Source organism: Bombyx mori, chromosome 26, assembly GCF_030269925.1.
Source record: "Bombyx mori chromosome 26, ASM3026992v2".
Lineage (NCBI taxonomy): Eukaryota > Metazoa > Arthropoda > Insecta > Lepidoptera > Bombycidae > Bombyx > Bombyx mori.
The window spans coordinates 4123450-4143917 of record NC_085132.1 but is presented as its reverse complement, the minus strand read 5'-3'; the positions used below and the strand labels follow the sequence as shown (position 1 = coordinate 4143917).

Sequence of the window (20468 nt, the reverse complement as noted above, 5' to 3'; positions counted from 1 at the left end):
GATGTACCTCGCCGTTTTACAAAGGTATACTTTTACACATTTATACGGGAAGTATGTAATTACTTTGATATGACAATAAGAACACCTTTCGTTTTCATTTCGTTCAATATTTTCGCGGAAATCTAAAAGCCTTCGAAGTTTTCTCTTGAACAAAAAGAGAAACTAAAAGGGGTTCTACCAATTTATAAAAAAAAAGAAGCCAACATTAATATATTAAATTAGCGTATTTGGACTGATCTGGCGTAAATGAACGTAATCTGACATTAATTCTAGTTACATAGTTAACTCCATAGACACCACAAGCAATTTCCTACCTAAGAGACCTGAGACCGGAATCTAAATCGCCTTTTCAATAAAATCCGTAATAAAAACAAAAAGCTACTTGCGTTAAAATGGATGCTTTGAAAATCCGATGAAACTAACCCCACAATACGATTAAACACATTTAAAGCTCTATTAAACCGAAGTGACGGTTTAAAAATACTGAACTGGTATAGATATCCTACATATTATTCAGTTCCTAACAAAAATTAATCAATAGTTCAAAAAAGTATTTTTTGCCATATATTTAAAAATAAAATATGCTTAACTTCTCTTTTATTTAGCGGAGCCCATCATAACCTGAAGTTACAGAACACAGTACACAAATTGTAATTTGCGTAATTACTGGTGGTAGGACTCTTGTGAGTCCGCATGGGTAGGTACCACCACCCCGTCTATTTCTGCCACGAAGCAGTAATGAGTTTAGGCTTGGAGGGCGGGGTAGCCGTTGTAAATATACTGGACCTTAAAGCTTCATATTATCTCAAAGTGGCTGGCAGCATTTATGTTGTATATGTATATGGGCTCCAGTAACTACTTAACACCAGGTGGGCTGTGAGCTCGTCTACCCATCTAAGCAATAAAAATAATAAAAATAAACCCACCTTGAGTTCTAAGTCTCAATAATTCGTTTACCGGGTGTCCTATTTTTCAAAATGATACTAACGAATGCCTCGCGATAGAAATAGACTAAATAATGGTACCTACTACCTACCCTTGTGTGCTCTTAAAATGCCCCACTTACCACTAATAATGCAATCTAGGTAATCACACAAAACAAAGATATCCTGCGTTCGTGACATGTAATATAACAACAACAAGCAATTATAAATATTAGAATCGCCACGAAATTTTACACTTGGCGATTTTTTCATCCCTCAAAAAAGTTTGCAATTCAAGAATGAAAAAAAAAACGGTACGTATTTAAGACTGGCACATACGGTCAGTAATCCATGTTGACAGTTGGTCACCTGTCAAAACAAGAGGCACAGGCATAGATTATACACTTAATATATTAGAGATAGATGCGCAACTCTCATTTTTATTTTTGCTTTAGTTAAAGCCCGGTCCAGCAGGCGTCGCTACGGTCGATTATTAGTCTCCCTACCCCCCACCAGGTGGCTTTTTTAGTAATTTTAATATTTTTAATCTCTCTTTATGAAAAAATCTTATCGTTTAGAATCGCTGAAATTCCCGGTAGTACTTATGAGATATTAAGGAATGTTCGATTGTGTTCAGCATTCTAATCGATAAGATCTTTTCATACAGAGAGAAAACAGTTTTTTAAAATAAAAAGCTGTAATTCTCTGTAAGCTATTTAATTTCCCTATATTACAAACAATTTTCGGTTAAAAGATTGTATGAACGTACAATTGTATAAAACTTCGAATAACAATAAATCCTCTAGATTAATCCTACTAGCATACTTATTAACATTAAATCGAAAGTTATCTAAAAGTTAATTAAGTCTAGATAATCAAATCATTCAATGTCAATTAAGTCATTTGTGCGAAATATAAACATGTCAGCTTTCCATTATAAACATAGTAGACAATTTGAATTAAATTTAATAAATTTGTTTCTTAATTATAGCAGTTCTTGCTTAAAGTTGATCGTGACAGATCATGACCTTGTATGAAAATATTACATCTATAAATACTACCTATGCTTCGTCATACAATAATTGTCATTTAAACTAGCATTGTAGAGATAATACACACACTAAAGTGAATACTAAATTATTCTTAGCATTCTTATAAACATTTAGAAATTTAAGAAACGATTAACCCACAATCATGTTCATAACATGTGACATTTTGTTCTGCACAAACGTTTTGTTACATGATTTGAAAAACAAAAAAAAAACAAAAAATGTTTAAAAAATGTAATGATGATTTAAAGTACTCTTAAATATTGATAGTTTGTACTTAATGACACTTATAGTAATCTTAGACATGATTACAATAGTTATACTTTTATTCTTTATCTAAATTATTTCTATTCTGACGTTTCTGATGCTTTAGCTTTGGTAATACTAGATGAAACAAACAGCAGATTGAAAGAAAATCATCTTAAAGTTAATTACATTCATTACAAACCATTAGTTTGCATTTTATTACAAAAGAAACTGATGTTCGTTACATGCAAATGAATTATAAACATACACATGCAAAAATAAAATGTAAATTTATCTTTTAATCCAAATTAAATGTACATTAATATTACATCTAAATAATAGAAAGGGTCTCGAAAATTTTTATTGCACTCAACAGCAGACGAGCACACAACCCGGCTCATGATAAGTGGTCACCAGTGCTTATAAACTTCAGCAGTGTCATAGGGGTTGCTGTCTATCACTTAAGTTTTAATAAATTATTAATATACTCAGTCACAAGCATATTGATTTCACATAATGAAAATGTAAGAAACATAATCATGTTTGGGCATTTTCATTTATATCTGCTCATACAGAAAACACAACTTAGCAAATATATTCCACAGTTAATCTAAATAATTGCAAATAATGCTTTTGAAGATCGTTGACTTTTGATCATTAATTAAAATCATCTTCTCGTAGAATTTACAAAAGCTCATTTACAAAAATTTATATCAGTATTTTCATATATTACTAACTTACTAATTACAACTATTCAAACGTAATAGTATAACTATAAGAACTAAACAACCTATTTTAAAACAAAACTGGCATCAATTTAGTTCTTATGAACTATTTCAATTATTAATTTATAAATTATAAACATATTTAAAAAAAATTAAGATCCCTTGTGAGTTCACATTCCTTGCTGAATCAGTTTCTCTTCTGAAACGGAGAAACAAAGTATCTTAAGTATGTAACAAATATTGAAAAAATACGACCATGAAAAATTTAGTGTTAATGTAATCATACTTACAAATTAATATATTACATAACACGTTCTGGTTCAAATATAGTACATCAATCTTTTCATGTTTCAGACATTTTAGTGCTCCTTATAATTTTTCCATAAAATTTTGTCATTATCAAACCTTTGTCTACAAAAATAAAAACATTATTTTATATTAAATAATAAATATAAATTTCCAAAAAACTAGTTCGGGCCCACTTGACAATAAGCATAAAATACGCTGAGTTGCAAAACATAAATACTTCCACCCACTCGAGACAATTTTATTATCTGAGGTGTGTGTGATAGTACGAGACTTAACACCGACTGTTTTGATCAAACTTAACATATATGATAGCTAGGCAGCAGAAATAGGAAGGACCATTAGTTGGTGCTAATTCATTTAATTATATTATGAATAATAATTCTGTTAGCAAATAATATACCGGGAAAATAGTGTAAACTCACCGTTATCAAGGCATCCGAAATTGCATTTCATTTTCGATCTTCGAGGCATGCTGATTTTTAATAATAAACTTTCTGTAAGAAACGAAAATAGTTACACAGGCTTACGAAACGCTAACGAAGAAAAAAGTATTGGAACCAAGTTATGTCTAAAGAGAATTCAAAACAGAGTTTCTCAATGTCTAATCGTCTAATATTCTCATAAAGCTAAAAGATGCTCTAAATTAATACTACAACGTAAAATAACTCACACCAAGACCAAAAAAAAACGATTTAAAAAATTAAATCGTTACGACATTTTGAAAACTTTTTTTTTTTTTTTTGAGATTGTTTTACGGCCCTGGAATTTTGAAAACTTCAAAGCAGTGTTTCCACTTACGTTTTTTTAACACATTTTACCCTAGTTTCTTTTGAATTTATCCCTAAAATTTCCTAGACAACTTTCATAAATCCTTTATATAGAAAGCATAAATAAAATACAGAAAATAAACCACAGCATATTATTTAATGTAGGTATATATAATGTAAACGCCCCCAGAAGATCATAGATCTATAGGATTAGAATTTTCAAGGAAGTCGACGCATTGCTTTTATATTCTTTTGCTGCACGCAACCTAACACTGTTCGGTTCTAAAATTGAGCAATTGTTTGCTGGCAAAGTTGGGAACTTTCTATGAAGCAAGCCGTTCAGGGTTTCATTAGAAAGCCTGTTTCTTTTGTCAGTTTTTACATTTGAGAACACTGAATAATCTTTCCACCTCAGTCTTTGAAGAAGGAACTGCTAGCAAAAGTGAAATGACAATTACAAGGTTTTCGTAAATGAAATTACCATGATAATCTTTCATGGTACATGAAGTACCTGTATATTACAATACAAGTAAGTTCTGGTGACATCAACGAAAATAGGTAAATAAAAGTTTGGCGGATTATACTTATTGGGATTCTGGGGAATCCCTAAGAAAAAAGCAGTGGCTTAATCTATGATTTACTTTACTAGAGTGTTACTGTTGAATCAAACCTTCTTTATAGTTTTTATACACAACTCTGTTTTATTCTTTTACTTGTCAACTCGACTTAATGTCATTCTCTCTCCATAAAATAAAATGTTCATTGTTTTACTTTAATTATCGTTTATTTTAAAATTCACAACAGTTACTAGTATAGGCTTTGCTTTTTACCCCGAAATATCCTAAATCCTGGTATTTTTTAAATTGTCTTTATCATCCAAAATATCAGCTATTTTTCCCTAAAAAAGGGAGAATTCCCTAAAAGTGGAAGCACTGCTTCAAAGTACGCTAACCTTTTTTATTGAGTCAGAACTCGTATCTGCCATCTAGTGAGTTTATTAGTTCATTAAGGCCAAAACGTTTCAAAAATGACCTCGCCGGTTCCTAAAGATGACGCTAGTTGAATGTTCTTTTCCTTTGTATGGGAGTTGCACCCCCCTGGGCACAGGTGACAGAGCACCTGTGGATAGAGCGCAGCCTGATACGAAAATCCCTAGAGTTTAAATACAATGGTTAATACGAGTTTAAAATTGTTGGAATATAAACAACCACAAATACTAGGTGTATGTACTCTATTGTTTATTTTCGTTTTTAAGAATATAATATTTAAGAACAAAATTATAAAAAGTTGTTGTTGAACCTCAACCTCAGCCTTGGTCTGAGTACTCGGGTATTACTGTCCTTGTTGTCTTTCTTTTGTTTTTAATTTTTTAATATTATTAATAGTATTGTTAAATCTCTAATAATATATTAATGTAATGCATGCTGTGATTGCCTCTAATTAGAGTTGCAGTTATCAATTTCTCTATACATGGTATACTTGGTATATTTGGTAGGCAGCGGCTTGGCTCTGCCCCTGGCATTGCTGAAGTCCATGGGCGACGGTAACCACTCACCATCAGGTGGGCCGTATGCCCATCTGCCTACAAAGGCAATAAAAAAAAAAACATGTCAATGTTATTTTATGTCTTACTGTAAACCCTGTCGGTAATCCTTAAATAAATAAATAAATACAAAGGTATTTGATGTAACAAAGGGTACGTGAACGGATGACATTTGCTTTTTTTTTTTTAATTTGGCCGTGATATTTCTTCATAATTGTTTTAATCATATTTACATTGTAAGTCACTAAAAATAAATTTGATCAATGTTAAAATTAATTCATTATTCAACAATAGGTCAACTTGATTTAAATTAAAAAGATTAAATGTGCGTTTCGCTTAAAAATTAACATACCATTTTTATAAACCTAAAAAATGTCACGGAACCAGTATGAATATGAAAAAAACCAGTGTGAGCAATGAAAAAAATTACTGCAAAAATACGTGTTTTCTGAGTCATTAATTTACACTTCCCACATAACATGTAGCTTGACTTTGGATTATGTCAAATTTTATGTAAAATAACACGTTTTTACACGATTCATTTGAAATTTAAATATAAATGCCGATCTTTTTTTTTTTTTTTTTTTTTTATGATTGAAGGATTACTGGTGGCCCGGAGGCCTTTCCAGTTTCACCAGGACAGGTGGGCGAGCAAAGGCTCAGCCAGGAGGGGTGGGATTTGCTAACAGCTACCCGAGCGCCTCCGAAGGAGACCTAACAGCTCAAGAGCAGCTGCTTCGCGAATGAATCTACTACCGGATCGGAATCGCGACCCGCTGAGAAGATCCGGCGAGAAACTCAGCGAGCTGATTCATGGGTTAGGTTGCACGGCGAACTCTTTGTCGAGTTCGACGAGTACGGTTACCGAGGTCCCTAAGCCTGCTCCTAGAGCTGAAGGCGTCTAGTGCGAAGGTTATTGGATCTGATGGATCCGTAAGGACGTGTCTAGGGCGTCGACGGTGACTGGCTCCTGCATGATCAGGATTCGGGGAGTAGTCAGCGGCGGCTACGATAAGGCGATTATCATGACGCATAGCCTTATCGAAGTACCGTTCCGACGCTGACTTCATGTATTTCTGTATAGATTCGAGGCCCAGGTCGTCGTGTAGGTCAACGTTCCTCACGAACCACGGAGCTCCGACGGCTAACCTGCAAAAGCGGGATTGTAGAGATTGAAGGGTGTCTATGTGCGTGCGGGCCGCGTGAGCGAACACCACACTCGCGTAAGTCATGACGGGCCTTATGCAAGTTTTGTAAAGTGTCACCTTGTTCCGAAGGGACATTTTACTCCGCTTACAGATCATGGGGTAGAGTCTACCGAGAATAAACGCGGCACGGTCACGGACTGATTTTATATGCGGGCGGAATGTCATCGATGCATCCAGGGTAACGCCCAGGTACTTGACCTTCCTGGCCCAGGGTATGGATTGACTAAAGAGAGTAATCGGGGGTGTGAGATTCCTCCTCCTAATACGGGAGGAAATCCGTGTGGAGCTTCCCCTCTGAAAGAGCACCGCAGTACTTTTCGCTGGGTTGATGTCTATGCGCCATTTTCGGAACCACTGTCCTAGGGCTAGGGCTGCGCTCTGAAGCTTCTTCGCGATTAGGGACTTGTTTCTACTGGAATAGTAAACAGTCGTGTCGTCGGCGAATAAAGCTAAATGGGTCGGCGGCGACCGGGGAATATCGTTAACGAATAAGCTAAATAGGAGGGGTGAGAGGACAGAGCCTTGCGGGACTCCAGCTGTGAGAGGTCGTGGGGAGGAGCGGGTTCCCTCGACTCGATATCGAAAAGAAATGCCGATCTATGAACACTACATTATAACCGCTATTTAATGGCCTACGGTTTCATAATAAAAATAAATACTTTAAAAATTTTAGGCTTTAAAATATATAAATTTTTGTTAGTATTAAGTTTTATGATTATAGCATTTTTATTTTCAGCAATGGTAACTTATTATTTTAGTTTTTGAACTTTTTCATCACCGCTACCGATGACACAAAACATTTATACAGCGACAAATAAACTCAAAATACATTCGGAATGTGACCCATTTTTTGTTGGCACACCAGTTTCGTTGTGTTTTAGTTCGTTCCAGGCATCCCGTAGGACAATGGGTCTGCTGGAATCTCTTCAAAACTGGAAGGGCACTCATCAATATACCGACAAAAAGCTCAGCAAAAACCTTCCTTGTGATTTTTATTCGATGGAATCCATCGTGATTCGGGAGCCAGCGATGTTTATAGTGACTTTAACAATGACTTACAATATTCCTTACACTTGATATCTATTAATTTGAAATTTGTAAGGTACAATTAAGATTTTATGGGAGTTTTTTTTTCTTTACAATATTATACTCATAAAAAAACAAATTAATATACACCTCATTGTGAATGAACACTAACATAATAATAATTGTGTCGGCCATAAATTCAGTTTAAAATTACGGATCATATTGTTACATGTTTTTAGCTAAAATTCAAGAGAGCATGGTTTTTTATTGCTGATATGGGTGGCCAAGCACCAGGTATTAATTGGTAAAAAGTAGTAGTTTTAAAAGGTAAACAGTAGCCCATAGACACCAACAATGTGAATGCCACCACCCACTTTGAGAAAGTAATTGGAATACTCAGGTATATAGTACAACTGCAGCAAACAGCATCATGCAGGTTACTAGGACGTCGAGTCAGGACACGTGAAAATCATTCGTTAACATTTATTAAATACTATACCCCATCTGGACCGTGGATTCGTCCCCGCATCCACGTAATGAAATAAAAAACAACAATAAACAGGTCATGATCTCTGAGCCTCTGAACATATTCTTTGAATCCACAATATGACGTTGTACACTAGAATCTACTTAACGAACATTCAAAATCGTCACCAAAAGATACATTCTGGTGAGCAAAGTGCTCCCACATATAGCTTTAGCGATAGATTAATATAGAAACGACGGACGTTGAATAAAAAGGGTCTGGAATTGAGATAACGTGACGGCTAGCACAGCCGCATAAATGTAAAACGATATTTTGCGGTAGGCAATGACTTGACTCTGCCCCTGGCATTGCTGAAGTCCATGGGCGACGGTAATCACTCACCATTAAGTAGGCTGTATGCGCATTTACCTAAAAGGGTAATAAAAAATATTTTTTTCAAACACATAAAGATAATAAAATTTTTGATACTGTATTTGAGCAATAGCCTAGCTCTTAGCCTTCTGAATCAGTTTCGCTCTCGATGGGCCGTCAAACAAGCCGCATCGGCAAAAATGTGCATAATTGCCGAAGAAAAAACTCTTCAAAAAGTCTGACCTCTAAACGTTTGGAAAAAGTGCACCGTACACAGGGTGAGACTAAACACGAAGTTCTTTGACTGGTTACGGACTTCGGACAGCTGAACTTTATGATTATCTTCGAGAAGTACAAAAGAGATTGTGAACTCCGCTAATCAGATCATAAAATATATTTTGCAAAAAAAAAAAAACATTATTGCTCATTCGTAGTCAGTGAACTCTTTAATAAAATTCATTAGCTATCTACATTCCATGCGTGCGACATTTTTTCAAACATTTTAAGAGAGACAAATTTAAAGATCCACTAAATAAAATATTATAAAATTATATAGAAATTTGTTCAAAATATAAAGCGTACACTGTTCTTTTGAAATATTTCACTCTTTTAATTGAAATTTTAAACAAATTCTCTTTAAGGATATTCATTCGTTACATCGTTGTCTAAGCCGATGTTTTCATTCGGCTGTATTGAACTCTGAGATTCATGTTTTTCGTTTTCCTATCCCCCTACCCTTTCAAACTGAACCCCATGAATGTTAAGCGTCAAAAATAGACAAGATTGAGGTATGTATCGGCGCGGCATTGCAACACGACATAGGAAATACCGATTACCAGTAATCGCTGATTGGAAAACGCAGTATGCAGGTATAATACTCAGAGAACTCTGATGCCTTTTCTCCTGTGATTCTTTTAATAGCCAGAACACCCACGAAAAGAGAAGGCGCTATTCTAGAACACACAGAAACTAGGCAAGTAGTTTTTGTCTGCACCTTAACCAACGATAGAACGACGCTTAAAGAAATACGGGTTTCCACTTAATCATAAGCAACCACCATCTTCATTTTAGGGCTTAAGATCTTCCATGTGGTATCGATGTTCATATGGTACATCGCAGGCTGGGACCAAAAGCCCGATCGCGGGTAGGAGAGGGCGCATACACAAGAATACAGAGATTTAGAATAGAAGAATTCTATTCACGTCACACAAATTTCACTTGAAATACGTCTAGGCTCAATTTCAATAAGTAAGGTCTGCAAATTTAATTATGCTGTATTACGATTTGATTTACACATTTACGACTGAATACGAACTAATCGGATATTAAATACAGAGAAATAATTGTGACAGCAAGTTTTAAATTTTTTATATATTTATAAATTTCTTTTTTTTATATACATAATAATAAGCTCTCGGTAAAGCGACGGAACATATTAAATCTAGAAGTTATTGCTCGTATTAATCAGATTATGAACTCGTATTATCCGGAAAATATAGAACGCTTTTTTTATTATTATTATTATCCAAATAGATTTTTAAACGCTCCTTTAAATCGTCATGAATTTACCACCGATTCGGAATCCAGTTTCACTGCTCTGAGGAATCGAGACTGGTATACCAAATTTATAAAAATTACACAAAACCATAATATCATCGTCAAGCATTACATTAATCCGTATGTATACATTTGGTATTGCCTTCGACTGCAGAGTTTACGATCTATATAAACCTTAGAGACGCAGCCGTTTCTTTTTCCTACCTAAGCTGATAACCTTGAGAGGCTATTTCAGTGTAACCTTAACTAGTAGCTGAGCTCATGGGGCTCAAACCGGAGTGATGCTAACACTGACCCTAGCAAGAGCAGTGCTTCGCAGAATCTACCACCGGATCGGAAACGCGATCCACTGAGAAGATCCGGCGAGAAACTCAGTGAGCTGTGTCTATAGGTTAGAGGCAGACGTAATGACGCTCAAGAAACTCGGTGGAGCTCATGACCGTGCTGGATACGTGGCATGAGTGATCTCAAAGAAGAATGCAACGATTTCTAGTAATAGAAATTGACTCTGATCGATGTTCGTAAACAAATAAAAAAGGAACACCGATAAAGTGAAAGAAACACCAAGAGAAGAAACAGAAAATTCACTTTCTCTGAGACGTTGCAATGGATATGTGGAGATATAAGCCAAGGAAGGTTGGCTTAGGGTAGGCGATCGCTCGTAATACTTGTCCAATTCCTGCAGCATGATAAGAAAACCTGCTACCCAGAACGGATGAAAAAGGGATGAGCTCTGTTCGAGTGACAGGCGGTACGATGATAAAAACAAAGTGACAAGATCATTTTAAATAACAGCTCTCATTGTACACAACATTGAACACAACACAGCACAACATGTCTCTATATATAAAAACGTATTTACGAATGTAATCAATGTGCCCAACATGAGCACTTTTAATTGCTCTCATGACAGTTTTAGACGAACTATTACTATATTAACACGTTGGACCTTAAGTAATCTATGTATGTGCCTATTAAAAAAATTGATTAAGTAGAATCCAATGACGTACTGCCACTTTAATTAATAATTATTGTAATCAACGCATTTAAGTGTGTTCAAATTAAATCTAAGCTTACTATATGTATCACTTAAACTATATCATGCTATTTGAACGTGTTGGTTCTCAATAAGTCGGTAAATAAGCAATGATTGAAAAAATATTTAAAGATCGATCCCATAAAAACACATCATCTTGTATATGAATGCATTTCTATAAGGGATTGATTTATTCAAATCAAAATGCTTTTGATTGTGCCCTCCGCCGCGGGCCCGAGAATTATTTGTTTTTCTACACCAATTATAATTTTATTTTATTATAAATAAACGAAAAACCAAAAATAAAAAATGGCAGCGTCTCTCGCATGATCCCGCTTAAATAATCAATATTTCCGCGAAATCTCGGTCGAAATTACTAACCTACAAAATTAAATGACCGCTTTTGTGTTAAGCGTTTAATCCTTGCAACATTTTCGTTAGATAATTGACGTTTTAACAATCGATTTTCTGTTAAATTGTATTTAAATTTGTAACACGCAGATCGAATTGGATTTTTAAACTTTAACAAAATTTGACAAGAGAAATAATTCACATTTTTAATACATTAATAAAAACTTTTTACTATCTAGATGTGTAATAAAAAAAATTATTACTTAGATGGGTGGTCGAGCTGACAGCCCACCTGGTGTTAAGTGGTTACTGGAGCCCATAGACATCTACAATGTAAATGCGCCACCCACCTTGAGATATAAGTTCTAAGGTCTCAGTATAGTTACAACGGCTGCCCCACCCTTCAAACCGAAACGCATTACTGCTTCACGGCAGAAATAGGCAGGGTGGTGGTACCTACCCGTGCAGACTCACAAGAGGCCCTACCGTCAGTAAAATTTTTAGGAATATAGCTTTTATTGAATAGGGAACACATGATATATTATTCTCATCGTCATTGTAGCGAATAAATATAAACCAGTTTATAAATACACATTTTTAAGTCTATAATGACAGAATTTTAGACGATATTCATACGAACAAGTAAACGGTTCATAAAAGGAGTCACAGTCACAGAATAGCAAGCAACCGAGGTTTGGTAACAAGTAATTTTGGTTATATCTAGAAGTTACTGATGTATCTGAAACTTTAATAATACTAATACTAGACAATGATTTTTTTTTATAACGCCATCTTGTTGTGTCTTTAAAGCGGTTAGTTGCCCTCAATTAAGAAAAATAGTATTATTATTCGTTAATAGGTGTCGGGAAGAGTCATAAAGTTGATTATTTAAAACACGATAAAACAAAATTTTCTTAAAATAAATCGTAGCTAGATCGATTTATCGCCCCCGAAATCCCCTGTATACTAAATTTTATGAAAATCGTTGGAGCCGTTTCCGAGATTCAGATTATATATATATATATACACAAGAATTGCTCGTTTAAAGGTATAAGATTTTAAATCTCTCTATCGGTACAAACAAATTTGCAAACCATCTGCTGTCAATTTTATATCTACCGACAAACCACTAAAATCGCACTTTAAAAAAATGTCATCTGCATACAACATCTGGTCACTCGATAAAGGTACCTTTGCCTATTACAAAAAAAGCTGCTAAAAAGCATTCGCCATAAAAAAAAAGTTCAAATAAAACCACAGTTTTTTTCACACTGGCAATTCCTGGATGTTTTTTAATCGCGGCAGAGCCGGCATGTGCCACGCTTCCGTTAAGCCAAAAAAAAAAACACTGCTCTGCTCTGAATATTTGATAGTTCCAACTGCTAAAACATTATAATCTTTTGTTTGTAAAAGATATTTTACTAAATGGGAAACATTCATGACGATTTCGGAGAAAGATAAACACTCACTATTCGGATATCCATTATTTTTAAAGTGGATTCAAAGTATCTCTAACATTTTGTTCATTTGTTTGATATCATTGTTAGAATTAGGTTTATGTAAAATAGTTGAGCTAAATTGGCAGTTACAAGACGACAACTCAAAAACAAATAAGACGTGAGATTAAAGTTTCAATCATATTACCTCATCCCTCAAAGCCAAACATAAAACTATTTGGTAGCAGAAATTAGATATACTTTTTACTGGTGGTAGGACTTCTTGTGACCTACCTGGCCTATTTCTGCCAAAACTGCAGAATTGTTCTGCTAGAACTTATATCTCAAGGTGGGTGGCGCATTTACATTATAGATGTCTATGGGCTCCAGTATCCACTTAACATCAGGTGGGCTGTGAGCTCGTCCACCCATCTAAGCAATAAATAAATAAATAAATCTGTGCCACTCGCAGCCATTGAATGCCTGCTACTTTTATGATGTGGTCTGCCCAGCGTGCTTTTGGTCTTCCTCTATTTCTCTGTCCTAGTGGATCTGCCCATGTTTTTTCGCTCTCAGTCCAGCGATTATCGCTAAGTCTCGCAACGCGTCCAACCCATCGCCATTTAAGTTTTTGTGAATAGCTGAAAGCGTCGATGGCTTTAGTTTTTAAGTTTTTAGTCTTATATCATTATTATGTATTTATAAAGAGACGCTGAGACTACGACGCGACACTACGACCGGCACTTATCTATTGTAACCACACCGAAAGATTAAAGATATTTCTAGAAATCCAGCTTGAATGATGATTGAATGAAATGTTTTTTTTGTTTATTATTATATGAAAAGAGGTTTTTCTAGTATAATCGCTTTACTCGAAAACACGGGCGATAAAAAAAAATACTTTTAGGGCTATACTCAAAATAGTTATGTATTTACTTACCTTACCTTTTATTTTTGTTTCTAAATATATATTTTTAGTTGGTTTTTTAATTCTATTTTTCTATAAAAGCGTATTTTGTTAGTTTTTTTAAACTATTATTTATTTTTCATTTTTAGTTTAATTTCAATATTTTAAATTATTTTTTTCAAATATTGAATTGTCATCGGCCCTTAAAATTTCGAGTTAATCCGACGTTTTGAAGGGGGTCAAAATCATGTTCAAAGATTCCGTTACATACTAACATACATACGTCTGAAGCTAATAAAAGTGTATTAAAATACAACTGGCTTCTTATTATCATTATTATTTTCCATATAAGGGTAAACGAATTGACGGCTCCCCTAGTTCAAAATGGTTACCGAAGTTCTAAGTGATCATGCCAGCATACCTTGAGATATAACGACAGTTTGAATTGTATTGCATAATAACACTATCTATATATTAATACGTGAAACAAAAACTTTGTATCCCTTTTTACGAAAATTGCGCGGACGGAGGAGTATGAAAATTTCCACACTTATAGAGAATATAGAGAAGGAGTGCGCAATGCTAATTTTTTTTTATATAATACATAAAAGATACATTAAATCAATAAAGAAAACATTACACACACTACATACCATGTATTTGACGCACACACGCATGCATACTATTTATTGTCAAACTTTTGTTCTTGACGTCTGTGGTCAAATTGAGAATAGATTAAACATTGTTTGTCTTTGTTAATATTTTTTATAGTGTAGTCTTGGCGAAATTTGTGATTATAGAAGTATAAAATACAATCATAATAGTGTACAAACTTACAATTCCAATTAATTATAGGCGAATTTCGACTACTGCGGGATCTCTAGTTAATATAATAATAGAATATATATACGTCATATTTAAATTGGAATAGATGAAATTGCTTTTTGAAATTGCTATTCGATCTGATACATACACGCAAATAACACATAATCAAAGACAACAATCGCAATTTTTATTTCAGACTGTACTCATTCGCGCAAAATATCAGATGATCTAAAATAACCAGCACAATTTTGAAGCCAGATTACTCATTCACGCAAAATACAAATGATCAAAAATCGTTAATTTCATGTTAGATTTGCGAACTATTTAAACAACCTATTTCATAATTATTAAATATAACATAAAATACATGTGCTAAAAGAAAGCGCAAGTATGACAGCAGTATTGGCAGCTGACGAAGGCACGAGCCAAATGCGCCATTCATCTTAATTGTTGTACTAAAAAAATGTAAAAAAATGCAATTTGGCAAGAAAGGTAAAAGACAGGAAGAGGCGGCATATTGCGGATACTTCCGCGGTAAGCGAGCGTGTATATGTGGATGTCCTGAAATAAATTCAAATGTATTTTTAAAATCTTTTTATTTATTATTAATTAATTATGTAAGTAAGCAATTCTTAAAATAAGCTAATGACTTGTTTATTAACATAACTAAAACTATTTTCACGTTACAAACAATTTGATAATAGGACTGGTAAATTTACGTCTTTTTGACCCATATAAATAATAAATGTTACTAAGATATATTATGATTCATATCCACATTAATCTAACGCTACCAGCAATTCTTTTTTTTTAATTTGATGATCAATTGTACAAAGCAACACAGAAAAGGAAAATTACGAAAAAAAAAAAAAAAAAAACAAAAAACAGCTCGTGCCACAGACTCTCATTTTTTACGGAAACACTCCGCGTGCCGTACGAAAGTTTTTATCAAACCTTTTTTTTCTTTCTTCATTTAAAACGAATGTAGTGAAATTAATTTGACCGTGACATGTGCTCGATGATATATAGCGATGTCTAAGAGCAGATGCAGTTGCAGGTCTCAGCTGCTCGAAAATAAAACACGCACGCAAATTAGTTAATTCGCATGCCTAAATTTTTCTTTTTTATCGGACCTGCGACTGGTACTCGTATATTATTTACTGCAACAATTTATTAAATACCTATGACGTAGGTACGTATGAGAGAACACATGCACTAGTCGCGACAGGCTATCTATATATTAATACGTGAAGCAAAAACTTCGTATCCCTTTTTACGAAAATTGCGCGGACGGAGGAGTATGAAATTTTCCACACTTATAGAGAATATAGAGAAGAAGTGCACAATGCTAATATTTTTTTTAAATAATGCATAAAAGGTACACTAAATCAATAAAGAAAACATTACACACACTACATACCATGTATTTGACGCACACACGCATGCATACTATTTATTGTCAAACTTTTGTTCTTGACATCTGTGGTCAAATTGAGAATAGATTAAATATTGTTTGTCTTTATTAATATTTTTTATAGTGTAGCCTTAGCGAAATTTGTGATTATAGAAGTATAAAATACAATCATAATAGTGTACAAAACTTACAATTCCAATTAATTATAGTCGAATTTCGACTACTGCGGGACCTGTAGTTTAAAAAAATGGCTTAGCCTGAGTGTGTACGAAATACATATTGGACTTATAAATTCAATTTCAGATCAAACTATCTTAATTAAGTTAAAGTTGGTCTAAATTGACACTGTAATCAAACTTCAAAGTCTTGAACAAGCAATGTAAAATAAACTAGATTTCCCTGTAATGTTGCTCACGCTAAACTTCAAAGTATTAATGACTAGTGATGTCCTTCTAAAAAATTGTTATAGGTAACAACCGCTCGAGCCAAATTCTCTGTGCAAAAACAAGATTAGAGTTTGGTCAACGTAAGTGTTGATCTTTATTTATTTACTTACTAGGTGAGTAGACGAGTTCACAGCTCACCTGGTATCAAGTGGTTACCGGAGCCCATAATAGACTTCTATAATGTAAATGCCGCCACCCACCTTGAGATATGAGTTCTAAGATTTCAGTATAGTTACAACGGCTGCCCCATCCTTCAAACCGAAACGCATTACTGCTTCACGGCTGAAATAGGCAAGGTGATGGTACCTACCCGTGTGGACTCACAAGAGGTTATACCACCAGTTTAAAACAAATAAATACAAATAATTTACAATAACCCTTGCCTATGGTTGAAAAACGAAAGAGATTTTTTTGGACCCTCAATGAGTCACAGCGTGTTTCAGACAGGTGCTATATGATAAAAGCGTAGGCCTGTTCGAATATATCTGTCTATGCTAATATATATCTATGTATTGGTTCGGAACAGAAATAGGACAATACCCTCTCGTAGACACAGCCTACTGAGTTTTTTCGTGAATCTTCTCGGTGGGTCGCTATCACGATCCGGTGGTAGATTCGGCGAAGCACTGCTCTTCCTAGGGCTTGTGTTAGAGTGGTGGGCGGCACGAGAAGCCTACGCTTAGCCCTCGTAGGGGCTGTCGGGTGCTGGGTGTGGTGGCGCCCGCGACTCGACTGTCGGTGTGGTGGTGAGGCGGTGCAGGGTGGCTCCTGTGTGCCACCCACGGTGTCACCTGAGACGACGTCCTTCGGAATATTCGCGGAGATGAAATCCAATCGTATCATCAGGACAGGTACCGGCGAAGGCCTTCGGTGCGCACTGCGGCACCGTAGGTTTGAGGTTTGGTGTAGCCTGTGTGGTTGAACCTTTTTTTCCTACCTAAGCTTATGCTATGGGACTTATGCTAAGCTTAAGCTAAGTCTATGGGACCATATCAGCGTCATCGGGCTAGTAGGTGAGCTCACGAGGCTCAAACCTGACCATGTTGCTAACACGAACCTTAGCAAGAGCTTCGCAGAATCTACCATCGGATCGGAAACACGACCCACTGAGAAGATCCGGCGAGAAACTCAATAGGCTAAGTAGAGCTCAATGTAAAAGGGCTAGTGTTACCAAATTCTCCCAAACCAAGGTTGAGTCCGTGAGCTCACCTACCCGCCCGAGCATAGCTGGTATAGACTCTTAGCTTAAAAGCGAAAGAAAAAAGTCAAAAAAAGACAACATCACAATAGTACTAGCTGGCAACATACAAAATACAAAATTAGTACGAGAAAGAGTTAGATATAAAACTAAGGTGACGAATATAATTAGAAAGAAGATACTGTAGAAAATTACTCAGTGTCAATCCAAATAAATAGATCACATCACACATTCGTGACTTTTTAACGAACTTTTATTTGTATGTAACATTTCACGGTAGGCAGCGGCTTGGCTCTGCCCCTGGCATTGCTGAAGTTCATGGGCGATGGTAACCATTCAACATCAGGTAGGCCGTATGCTCGTTTGCCTACAAGGGCAATAAAAAAATCTATGACCATAATTTACACGGACTCGAAGACGTGCGATTTACTTAGACTAGAGGTCCCACAGTAGTCGAAACTCGACTATAATTAATTAGAATTGTAAGTCTGTACACTACTATGATTGTATTTTATACTTCTATAATCACAAATTTCGCCAAGACCACGCTATAAAAAATATTAACAAAGACAAACAATATTTAATCGATTCTCAATTTGACAACAGACGCCAAGAACAAAAGTTTAACAATATATAGTATGCATGCGTGTGTGCGTCAAATACAAGGTATGTAGTGTGTGTAATGTTTTCTTTATTGATTTAATGTATCTTTTATGCATTATTTTTAAAAAATATTAGCATTATGCACTTCTTCTCTATATTCTCTATAAGTGTGGAAAGTTTCATACTCCTCCGACCGCGCAATTTTCGTAAAAAGGGATACAAAGTTTTTGCTTCACGTATTAATATATAGATATTTGGACACGCATCAACAACCGATGATATTACTACGTCATTTTTTTTATTTCGCTCTAATTTCCCGATCGATATGAGCAGGATAAAAAATTACGACATTAAATATTAGTTGGGTTTGCTGTTTTTAAACTACACATATTCATTAATCAGGTCCTCTTACCTTTTGTTGGGCATCCACAACACTAATAACTCGTCGTGGCCTAAAGGATAAGACGTCCGGTGCATTCATGCTGAGCGATACACCGGTGTTCGAAGCCCAGGCGGGTACCAATTTTTCTAATGAAATACGTACTCAACAAATGTTCACGATTGACTTCCACGGTGAAGGAATAACATCGTGTAATAAAAATCAAACCCGCAAAATCATAATTTGCGTAATTACTGGTGGTAGGACCTCTTGTGAGTCCGCACGGGTGGGTACCACCACCCCGCCTACTTCTGCCGTGAAGCAGTAATGCGTTTCGGTTTGAAGGGCGGGGCAGCCGTTGTAACTATACCGAGACCTTAGAACTCATATCTCAAGGTGGGTGGCGGCATTTATGTTGTAGATGTCTATGGGTTCCGGAAAGCACTTAACCAGGTGGACTATCCACTCGTACACCAACCTATGCAATAATAATAAAAAAGGACGTAGGTAGTGTACATTACTCTGTTTACGAGTGCATACTTAGAGATAGACAGTGGCTTGGCTCTGCCCCTGGTATTGCTGAGGTCCATGAGCGATGGTAACCACTCACCATAAAGTTGAGCCGTATATCTACGTCTACAAGGGCAATGAAAAAAAAAAGTAAAACGTGTCTAATCGATTTCATCTGACTTCATCTTGTTTTATAATCGAGTTATCATTTCGAATAACACACAAAATTTCCTCGGCCAAATGGCGCGGAACGGTCTCAATAAAAAACAATGCGATCTCGTGCCAGATAATTAAAGCATTTTGGGAATCATTTTATTAAAAACAGCGAAAAAAAAAACGTTTCGCCTTACCTGAGCTATCAAAACTTTACGAACATACAGGACGTTCCTTTTTAAGAAAATTAAGACATGAAGAAGACTTACTTACTTACTTAGTCAGTTAACGACCAGCCGATGCGAGTGTTTTTTTTTTTAAAATGAAAACTAGTCTATGTGCAAAACTATCTAAAATTATTAAACTCTACATTAAACTTTACACTAATTTGGCTTACGCTAATTTAGCTCAACCAACGTACCAAAAATGGCACACAAATGGTTTCAAAAAACAGGTCGATGGAGATTCCGCGAAGAACTGCTCTTGCTAGGGCTAGTGTTAGCAAATTCTCTCAGGTTGAGCCCGTGAGCTCACCTACCCGTCAGCGTGTAGGTAGTATAACCCCATACGCTACCAGCGAATAGGTAGGAGGTGAATTACAGCCAGCGTTCGTCGCAGCGAACCGTCACAGATATTTACTAGTATAAATAGCAAATTTGTCACACACTGAAATCCACGTCATCTCGGTTCCTCCCTATCCACTAACGATGATTTTAGGTACCCCACGTACCGGTCATCGTTCTCGTCGAAGCCGTCACTTGCGACGAAGAGCTCTGCGAGTAAATTAACCCTCAGACACAACCCACTGAGTTTCTCGCCGGATCTTCTCAGTGGGTCGCGGGTAGGGTCCGTGTTAGCAACAACGTCAGACTTGAGCCCCGTGAGCCTACTAGCCCGGTGACGCTGATATGGTCTCTCTAGACCATCAGCTTAAGTAGAAAAAAAACACTGAAATCACTCTCCTGGCTAAGCCCGGGCTTGTCCAGTAGTCCTCCTTCCAAAAAAAAATTAATACTGAA

At 35.7% G+C, this 20468-nt stretch overlaps 1 long non-coding RNA gene across 1 annotated transcript; it reads right to left on the bottom strand.

The window, feature by feature from the left end:
- Positions 1–1624: 1624 nt before the first annotated feature.
- On the bottom strand, positions 1625–5139 carry LOC134201478 (uncharacterized). The gene is made up of 3 exons (XR_009976801.1): positions 3675–5139; positions 3234–3354; positions 1625–3142 (listed from the first exon to the last, which is right to left on the bottom strand). It is a non-coding gene; the product is annotated as an uncharacterized LOC134201478 (long non-coding RNA).
- Between the last annotated feature and the right edge of the window lie 15329 nt (positions 5140–20468).